The 10053-nt window shown below is 50.7% G+C and overlaps 1 long non-coding RNA gene across 1 annotated transcript; it reads right to left on the bottom strand.

Annotated features, from left to right (window-relative positions):
* Window positions 1-3863: 3863 nt before the first annotated feature.
* LOC311586704 lies at window positions 3864-6496 on the bottom strand. Its single transcript, XR_014775628.1, has 3 exons — window positions 6454-6496; window positions 5547-6159; window positions 3864-4000 (listed from the first exon to the last, which is right to left on the bottom strand). It is a non-coding gene; the product is annotated as an uncharacterized lncRNA (long non-coding RNA).
* Between the last annotated feature and the right edge of the window lie 3557 nt (window positions 6497-10053).

The following is a 10053-nucleotide window of genomic DNA, read 5'->3' as shown; positions in this document are numbered from 1 at the left end:
GCTCCTGTGCCCACAAGGCTGTGCACGGGAGGCGGAAATTCCATGCAAGCCTCCTCTAAGGTTCCGGAACCATCCCTAGGGTGGAATAGGCACCCTTTGTTAGCATGAGCATTTGTTATCTGCTTGATAATGACTTGACCTGCTTCAAGACGCTCCCAGCATCTGTTTCTCTTTCTGTTCCCAGGTCCCCTCTGCTGACAGAGATTAGTCCGTGAGCGAAGGACATGCTGGTGAGGAAGAGCTGATTTCTCCCCGAGGAAGGCTGCCAACTCTGCCTTTCCCAAACCTGCTCCCCACCCACCCACCCCCCACGCAGCCTGGCTGCTGCTGTCTGAGGCCTGCTTGCCTTCTTTCACTGTGCCCATGTGGTCAGAGCTACCTCTTGGCCTTGGCAGCCTGAGGTGGATATCGGGAGACCAGTTCCTTAGGAACCAGGAGCAGCGCTCCCTGGGACATTTTTCTCTGCCCTGGCCCTTTCCCCGAGTCCTGTCCTACTCTCTTCCCCTCATGCCTTGCTCAGGCATCTCAATTTCCATTCTATACTGTATTTAAGCGTCACAGCGTGGCCAGTGTGTCCCTCCATGGTGGTTGCTTTGGAAAGGAATATTTGACTCAAGCCTGGCCCAGAAACTAGGAGGGAAGAGAGGCCGCTGTGCTCTGTAGAATTCCAGGAACATCTTCTATCCCCTCCAGGGATTTATACGGACTTCAGTCTTCGGGAGTGTGTGACATGTAGTTTTTGGTAGTGTGTGGACCCAAAGACAGCAAACTAAATCCCTGGAACCCAAAACTTCATGAAAGAGTAGTTCCCTGACTTGAGACCCATGATGGTCTCATGGCCCAACCCCAGGATGGTCTCGTGGCCCAACCCGTCATGGTCGGCTCCTTCTGCCTGTCTGTCCCATTCCAGACCCTACTCTTCTCTACTTCTTCCAAGTCTGGGTGAAATAAGTCAGATGGAAAAGGAGGAACTTGGCATATCTGTTTCAGCAGACTTGTCCACAATCTGTGCATGTGTAGAGACTGCAGGGTGCGCAGGCCATGGCGGGGGCTGGGGGGTGGGGGGGAGAGTTCCGTATGAGATATTAGAAACATTTTGTACTAGACTGCACAGTGACCTCAGCCTTGCCCGTGGGCCTGGCTCACCTTTGTCACTTGGCTTTGCAGACTGGATGCACACTCAGAGGGTGTGTGTTTGTTTTCTTTAGGTTAAATATAGCCTGCAGCCCAGCGGTGGTGGCACACGCCTTTAATCCCAGTACTTAGGAGGCAGAGGCAGGAGGATCTCTGTGAGTTTGAGGCCAGCCTGGTCTACAAAGTGAGTCCAGGACAGCCAAGGCTACACAGAGAAACCCTGTCTCGAAAAACCAAAAAAAAAAAAAAGGAAATATAGCCTGTATTGGCCTCAAACATGTTACCAGCTGATGGCTACATGTTCTTGCTTTCTACCTCCATGCCCCCTGCCCCTGCCCGTGGTCCTGATATCTCTGTCTCTCTATCTCTCTGTCTCTGTCTCTGTCTCTGTCTCTCTCTCTCACACACACACAAATAGTAATAATTATTCAAAAAAGGGAGCCCTGTCACAGATTTCTACAACTTCTGGGACTCTTGCCATTTGTTGTTTATGTTTTTTGTTTTTGTTTTTTTGTTTTGCACATAGGCACACACACACACAACATGCACGTGGACACGGGTACATGCGTGTATCTATGCAGCAAGCTATGTGCACATGTGTAGGGATTCACCTCCTGGATCCCCTGAAGGATTTTGTGTGTAGAGAGGTTGAGATACCATGTTGGCAGGAAGAGTGAAGGCTCGATGGAATCCCTTAAGAAAGTCCTAGGGCACAGGAGCCCCACCCTTCTGTCCCATTTGGCAACAGCTGCAGAAGACGTGAGCTGCTGCCTCTGGGCTCACCAACTCTGAGTGCCCCACCCCCACCCCTTCCTTGGGCATCCCGGGAAGCCATGGAGGCTACCAGCAATGGAAAAAGATCTACAGGACAGAGAGCTCTGGATAGTTAAACACTTCTTGCATACAGACAGGCCTTTGTTCCAACTTTTCCCCTGCCTCTGCCAGAGGCTAGATACAACAGGCATGGCTATGGGCTGGTGAAGGGGCTTAGCCTGCTGTCCCCCTCTGGGGGTCCCTGTGTTTCTGTTTGTTTGTTTAAAGATTTATTTGTTTCACCAGGCGTGGTGGCGCAAGCTTTTAATCCCAGCACTTGGGAGGCAGAGGCAGGCGGGTCACTGTGAGTTTGAGACCAGCCTGGTCTACAAAGCAAGTCCAGGATAGCCAAGGCTACACAGAGAAACCCTGTCTTGAAAATTATGTATATAGACTAGTCAGGCATTAAAGGGAATCTTGATCAGAAAATTATGTATATAGTGCTCTGCCCACATGTATACCTGCATGCCAGAAGAGGGCATCAGATCTCATTATAGATGGTTGTGAGCCACCATGTGGTTGCTAGGAATAGATCTCTGGACTTCTGAGAGAGCAGACAGTGCTCTTAACAGCTGAGCCCTGTCTCCAGCCCTGTGTTGTGGTCTAACCTTTCCTGATCTGTTCTGTGTACCTAGGCACCTCAAAGGCTGGGTGACCCTCAAGAGGGATTCTAGCTCCATTTCAGTGGTGTATGCTGGGTGATGTTCTGGTGGGGAAGGTGGGGTTCAAAATGTGTTTATGGCCTTTGCTGAGGTGGCAAACCCTGTAAACGGGCAAGGTCCAAGCCAGGCTCGCTAGCCTGGAGCTGCAGTTTGGAAAGGCAACTATTCACATGTGGTGAATGCCAGCTGTGTGCCAGGTCTGAGGAAGTGGGGTCTTCACAGGAACTGCTGTCATCACTGTCTTTGCTGTACTTGGTTGGCAGTGCTCGGCCTGCTAGGGGCTGGTCATCAGACAACAGTGAGGTCGGATAGATGCCCAAGCTGACCTTACTGGACGATGACGTAGATCTTGTCCTCCGGCTCTTGGGCCCCGTGCAGTCAACAGCTGTGTTTGTTTCTCTTCTGGTATTTCCAGAAGTGAAATCGTCACCCCAAATCTGCACTTTGAGCTTCTCTTATAACCAAGGAGACCTAGTGAGGCAGCCATGGTTGGCTCCTCGCTGCAGCCGTGGGGGCTGTGAGTGGATGACCACTGCTCTGCTTCTTGGGCGTCTGTCTTGAGTGGGTGATGAGAATGGGGAAGGGGCTTTATATGAGTGATCTCGTCTTCTCCTCCTGGCTCTGTGACAGTGACCTTACCATCACCCCCATGTGACATATACAGAAATCGGGTGCCAAGCTGGGCCGCTCGCTCAGCATTACATCGGCAGTGCAGTGAGGCCCACGTGGTGTGGACAGTTAGCTGAATGACAGCCTCAGGACCCTGTAACAATTCTCAGGAGGAAGGATGACATGCACTCACCCAGTCCTTGGTCATCTGGTAGCTCAAGAAGCCCTGAATGTGAGATGTCCCCACGTCACCATTTAGTTGCAGGTTGCTCAGGGGAGGTCCATGAGCCCCATCCTGGTGGGTCTAGTAGGTGCCTTCCCCTCTACGGAATCCTTTTGGGAGCATTCCCAGGCACCCAAGTCCACCCTCCATCTGATTACCCACATTTTGCTTGGGACCCTCTGAGCCTCTCTCAGTCTGTCAGGAACAGGTTTTCTGCCCTTCTGTGATTCTTCCCAGGCAAGCCCGGCCTGGTGGCGCACATCTTTAATCCCAGTGCTTGGGAGGCAGAGGCAGGCAGAACGCCATGAGCCAGACTGATCTACAAAGTGAGACCAGGACAGCCAAGGCTAATACAGAGAGACCCTGTCTTGAAAAACAAAAACAAAAACAAAAACAAAAACAAAAGATTTTTCCCAGCCAACCCAGACCCACGGCTGAAAGGACAGGGCCCTCTCCCAAGACAGACTTGCCACCTCCTGACAGGAGATGCTTCCATGTGGACGACATCTCCTTTTCCTTCCTCCCCAGGAGACCTTCAAGGCTTTGACTTCTGGAACTTCTGGAATGAGAAGACAAGGTGTGGCAGGGAGATTAGTTGCAAATTCATTTCAAGCAGCGGCGGGCGCCTTGCTCTGCTGGCCCAAGAAGGTAACATGGGAAAATATAAACTGAGGCCCCGCAGATCTGTAAAAGGCCTGGTGTCTTGCCCTGAGCCTGGTCCAGAGAAACAAGAGAGTTTGGCGCTTTACCATTTTATGTGGGGCTGTGGTAGGCTTGCCCTCTCCTAAGCAAGGCATCGCTTGGGGGAAGATGGAGTCTCTCAAGTCTGCCTTAAAATTTCCCCCTGGAAGCTAAAGAAAGCTAGGTGTGACTCAGTTTCTCACAGAACTAGACTCTCCTTTTGTCTCCTGGATCCTGAGCAGATTAGCCCTGGTCGTGTGTTGAGAGGGAAGGTCACAGAGGAAGCGGAAACTGACAGAGATGAATTCCTGTCATCTGCCTGCCTGTTTCCCCCACATAAGTTCTTCTTTGCATTCATGGGCTGTGACACAGCTGCTAAATCCCCTCCCCACCCTGGGTGGCTCAGGATAAGTGTGTGTGTGGATGAATAAACAGTCGAGTAATCCAATCTCAGCCTGAGCTAGAGCCCTTTGTACAGTTGCCCCGGGCAACAGCTGGAGTGGGGCTATTGTCTCTCTCTTTAAAACCCCATTATGAGCCCTCTGCCTTGCCTCCTCCCTAAAGCAATTAGTGGGAGGTTTGATTGGTTAGGGCTGGACTGGGGCTCAGGCACTGGCAGCCTGCCCCAAGTGGAGATTTACTTATTTACTGACAGGAGGGCTGCTTTTGATTCCGGTTGGGCATTGAACTAGATATGGGTCTCTGTGTTGACGTCTGTCAGCCTCTGCCAAGCAGAACAGTCTTTAGGGTGCTCTCTGCATCTAACTCTTCTGCATGGGAGTGACTCTTTTCCTGGGTGGGGCTGGGCTCTTTCTATTTGCTGTGTGACAGCCCCATCTTTATGCCAAAGGCTGGACACTCCTCATGTTGTTTGTGAGGTCCTGCTGTTTGCAGCATCAACAAAGCAAAACGAAACAAAAACCAGTCTGTCTATTCCCCCAGCTGCTGCCGGCTCAGGTCTGAACCATTGCAATGGAGCTGGTCTCTAGCTCCGGCTCCCATTGTCTTTGGTGTGCAGCCTCAAGTGGCCTCACAATTGGTGCTTGAACCTTCTTGTGCTCCTTGGGGATGCAGGAGGTAGTAACGCGCAGGGAATAGCTTTGGGAAGATCCTGGCTCTGCCTTCCTGCCCCAGCACTCTCCTCTGGGGTCAGAGCCAGTGGCCTAGTTGAGAGCTGTCCTGTGTGAGGAGGAGGAGAAGGCATGCCCTCCCCCAGCTGCCGTCAGAAGATACCCTTAGCCCCAGCTGACACCGGATCTGGCTGGACCTAGTCTCGTTCCTCCCACTGAATGTGGGAGCCTATTTCTATGTGTTTTCTGCTGCTAATTCAGGAGCTATTTCTTTGACTGTAGTAACCAACCATTGTACCCTGTGCTGTTTCCAGCAGCCAGAGAAGTTTCCTAAAAAGACCCGAGTCATCTCACATTTGGTTTTTGTTCACGGTTCCACAATGTCCTTCCATCAACTTCGTCTTTGTGGCCACCGGCCCTGCACCCCGTGTCCCTGTCCCAGGCTCTTCCAGCTGCCGCGCCGTTGGGCACCCTGGCTGCTTCCATCTCGGGGTCTTTGCACTGTCTCATCCTCTGCTGGAGATGCTGTTCTCCAAGACCCTTGGCTAGCTCAGTTTTCACATTCTTCGAAGGTCAGCTTTCCTGTGGGTCCTTCCTAGTCATACCTTGCTGAACTCACATCCCCTCCCACTGTCCAAGAACTTGCTGACACCAGAGTCTGTTGCTGTCTCCCCTCTTTTAACCAGGAAACAGACCATCAGGAGAGCAGGGAATTTTCTTTTCTTCCCTGTTGTACATCTCAGACCTGGAACAGCGTCTGATGTACAGCAACTCCCACCTCTGGTTTCTCCCTTTATGAGCCAGTGATGTTCACAGAGAGATGGAGGCCACAGCAGCAGGATCACTTCAGGTTCTGCAGTATTCACATCCCGCAGGAGGTCTTCACTCAGTGCCCGAGCTCATACAATGAAGCAAGAGTCCAGGCTGTGTTGGTTTAGCATCTGTCTCAGCCAGCTCGGTCTATGTACTGCAACACCACAGAGCAAACAGCTGAGACATCGGGCAGTGATGTCTCATGGCTCTGGGAGTTGGGAGGGTAGGTGGGAGAAAACAGAGAGGGAGGGAGAGAGAGAAGAGAGAAACGGAGAGACACAGAGGGAGGGGAGAGAAGGGGGGAGGCAGGGGGAGGAGAGAGGGGAGAGAAGCGGGGAGAGAGGGTGGAGGCAGAGGAGAGACAGAGGAAAGGGAGGGAAGGGAGGGAGGGAGGGAGGGAGGGAGGGAGGGAGGGAGGGAGAGAGACAGAACAGCCTCTGTACCCGACCTGTTTTGGTGGCTGTGGGAGTGTGTGCTGCCTTGGGTTTCTGGTCTTCAGAAGTCACAGAGCAAAGGCAACACGCTGACATGTGAGCACATGCTGACATGTGGTATGTAAGCACACCTTTATGTGCTCAGTGTGGTGTGGGGCTGCTTGTTACACAGCTTAGTACTGCCCAGTGTGACTGATAATGAACAAGAGTCTGTCTCTCTACTCCTATTTCATGGCACTAAGATACAAAGCTGTTTTACAGGCATGTCCCAAACTCCTTATTTGTAGGTCCCTTAGAAATAGTAAAAAAGAGGGCTGGAGAGATGGCTCAGAGGTTAAGAGCACTAAGTTCAGTTCCTAGCAACCATATGGTGGCTCACAACCATCTATATTGTGATCTGGTGCCCTCTTCTGGCATGCAGGTGTATATGCAGACAGAACACTGTATATATAATAAATGAAAGAAAAAAAAATAGTAAAAAAGAGCCAGGCAGTGGTGGCACACGCTTTTAATCCCGGCACTTGGGAGGCAGAGGCAGGCGGATATTTGTGAGTTTGAGGCCAGCCTGGTCTACAAAGTGAGTCCAGGATAGCCAAGGCTACACAGAGAAACACTGTCTCGAAAAACCAAAAAATTAAAAAAATTAAAAAAAAAAAGAAAAGAAAAGAAAAGAAAGAAAAGAAATAAGACGGGGTTGTCAGTGGACTCTCTGACAGGGTTAGGAACAGGGTCCTCTAGGACTCTACCCCCAACAGAGAGGCAAGTCACAGATTCTCTCCAGAGGAATAACCCGGGTCCAGCTGATAAAGTGGAGCCATCCCTCTGCATTCCAAGTAAAGGTGTAGCTTCACAGTTCAGGGACTGGTGGTCTGAGCTGCACCCTACAGTCCCAAGGTTTCTGAGAACACACACACGGAAAAGTTACCAGGAGCCTTCTGCTCAGCACACACTCCTACATGGTTTGATACAAGATATCTGCTGTCTGCTCTGCACTGTGGGAGTGCTGTGCATTATGTCTGCTCTCCGGATGGCTCATCGATCTACTCACATACAATTTCCATGCATCTCTAAAGATTACCATTTTAACAGCTTCTGGTAGATACCAAGAAGCAGGTACATTTTACAGTGCATAAATCTAATTTCCTTTGCACTCAATTTTCTCAGGCTTCAGAATCAATTTGGATCTGTCAGGATTTTATTCTGAAGTCTATTACTGCCCAGCTCTTCCCTTCCACCCGTCTCCAAACTTCTCCCTTTCATCCCCTTGAAAAAGATGCCTTGCTGATACAAAGTAACAGCTTTTTATCTCTTTACAACAAAATCTAATTAGGCCCGAAGGAGACGCTCTGGGAGGCCTCCTGACTTGACATATGTCAACTCTACTCCCTGATCAGGGCTGCAGTATCTTTACATTCTTGACTGGCAGGAGAGGGAGCTACTGTGCCCTGTAGAGGATGTATTCTCTGGGGCTTTCTGATGTCTGTAGCCAACTGTGTAGCTCTGTGTATTTGCATGTGAAACTTACCACGGTAGAATCCAAACCAAGTACCACACGTATTTCCATCCTATAATCAGGTGCCTCTGTTGGACCAGTTTACAGGTGGGGAGATAGACACTAAATGTGTCAGTTGTCCCACGGAGTGGGAGAGCCCCCACCTTTCACCCACAGACAGTCCCTACATTTGCTGGCTAACCTGAGCCAGGCATGGTATGTACACCTTTAATTCCAGCACTCAGGAGGCAGAGGTAGGGGGAATGTCTGTGAGTTCGAGGCCAGCCTGGTCTACATAGTGAGTTCCATGACAGCAAAGGCTATGGGAGACTCTGTTGCAAACAAAGCAAAGCAAAACAGTACACCCCAATTAAAGAAATAATATAATAAATTCATCCTTTGAGTTTTTTTGGTTTGGTTTGGTTTTGGTCAGGGAATTTTATTGTAACAGGAAAAGACAGGTAGACAGACACCTGAATAATTGAGGGACTTTTCAAGGTCTCTTAAGAATAATAGGCAGGGCGGGGTATGGTGGCGCAAACGTTTAATCCCAGTACTCGGGAGCCTGAGGCAGGGGTTCACTGTGAGCTCAAGGGCAGCTTGGTCTACAAAGCAAGTTCAGGTCAGCCAAGGTTACACACAGAAACCCTGTCTCAAAAAACAAAAATGAAACAAATTAAAAAAAAAAAAAGCCTAAAGATGCCCAGTGATGGTAGCACACTCAGAAGACAGAGGCAGGTGTATCTTTGAGTTCTGAGTTCAAGGCCAGCCTGGTCAGTTTCAGGACAGCTAAGACTACTCAGAGAAACCCTGTCTCAAAGAAACAAAGAACAAAGCAAAACAAACAAACAAACAAAAACAAAAAAATCACAAAAAAAGTTTAAAGATTATTTTGTGGGTGTAAGTGGTTTCCCTGGGTGTATGAATGCACACATGCCTGGGGGGGGCTCCCCTGAAACTGGAATTACAGACCTTCTGCAAGGGCAACAGCGGCTCCTGACCTCTGAGCTAGCGCTCTGTGATCCCCGTGTTTTTGAGACAGGCTTTTACCATGTAGCCTTGACTGGCCTGGCGCTCCCTATATAGACCACACTAGCCTTGAACCCAGAGGGAGCCACCTGCCTCTACCTCCCGCGCATCACCACGCCGGCCCCCTCCCTCCTTTGAGACGGGGTCTGCAGCTCAGTCTGTTCTCAAACTGGAGATCCTTGTGCTGGGATACAAGTGCGTCCCACACCGCGGCTCACCTTCTCTCCTCTGGTGTCGCTGCTGTTCTGTGATGGCACAGTCCTAACCAGGCTCTGGTACATCCCTAACCCTGCTTCCCCACTTTGCCCAGGTCTGCCCTTGGGGTGCTCTCGGGCTCTCCTCTATGCCTTCTTTCCCCTTTCTTCCTTTTCCTTTTCTTTTTATTTTATTTATTTTTTATTTTATGTTTTTGCTTTTCTCGACAGTGCTGGGATTGAAGGCGTGCGCCGCCACGCTCGGCTTTCGTTTTCTTTTGAAAGGGGTTGCAGGTGCGCGCTACCTGAAAGGGGTTGCAGGTGCGCGCTACCGTCCGCAGGGTTCCTCCGCCCTTCTACATCCTCCTTCCGGTGTGTGTGGGGAAATTCTCCCCTGGGCTCTGGCTTTTCTCCTCCCCAGTGCATGCTGGGATGCAGCTGTGCTGACAGGAACATATGCACCTCGTTATGTCTCTCGGAAGCCCGTGTGATGCTGGTTTTGAAGAAGGCAATTCCCAGTAAGTGGCAGGCCTCCATTTCCTAGAGGCCTCCAGCCCCTAATCCGCCACACACTTTGTCCAAGTAAATAACTCATCATGGGACGGATGTGCACCCCATCAGCAGGTTCTGTGCACAGCACTGGGGGGCCCTGTGAGGCAGTGGTCTGAGCATTCCCTAAGTGGCATCAGACCAGGAAGGGAACAGAAGTCCCAGTGGGTGTCTGGGGGTGTCAAGGTGCTACTCTTTTTGTTTTGTTGTTTTGTTTGTATGTTTTTTCAGACAGGGTTTCTCTGTGTAGCCGTGGCTGTCCTGGACTCACTTTGTAGACCAGGCTGGCCTCGAACTCACAGAGATCCACCTGCCTCTGCCTCCCAGGTGCTGGGATTAAAGACGTGCGC

The sequence above is a fragment of the Acomys minous genome, assembly GCF_964271855.1.
Source record: "Acomys minous genome assembly, chromosome: 16".
NCBI classification, from domain to species: Eukaryota; Metazoa; Chordata; class Mammalia; order Rodentia; family Muridae; genus Acomys; species Acomys minous.
The sequence above is the reverse complement of the archived record's forward strand: the minus strand, read 5'-3'. Positions and strand labels throughout refer to the sequence as shown.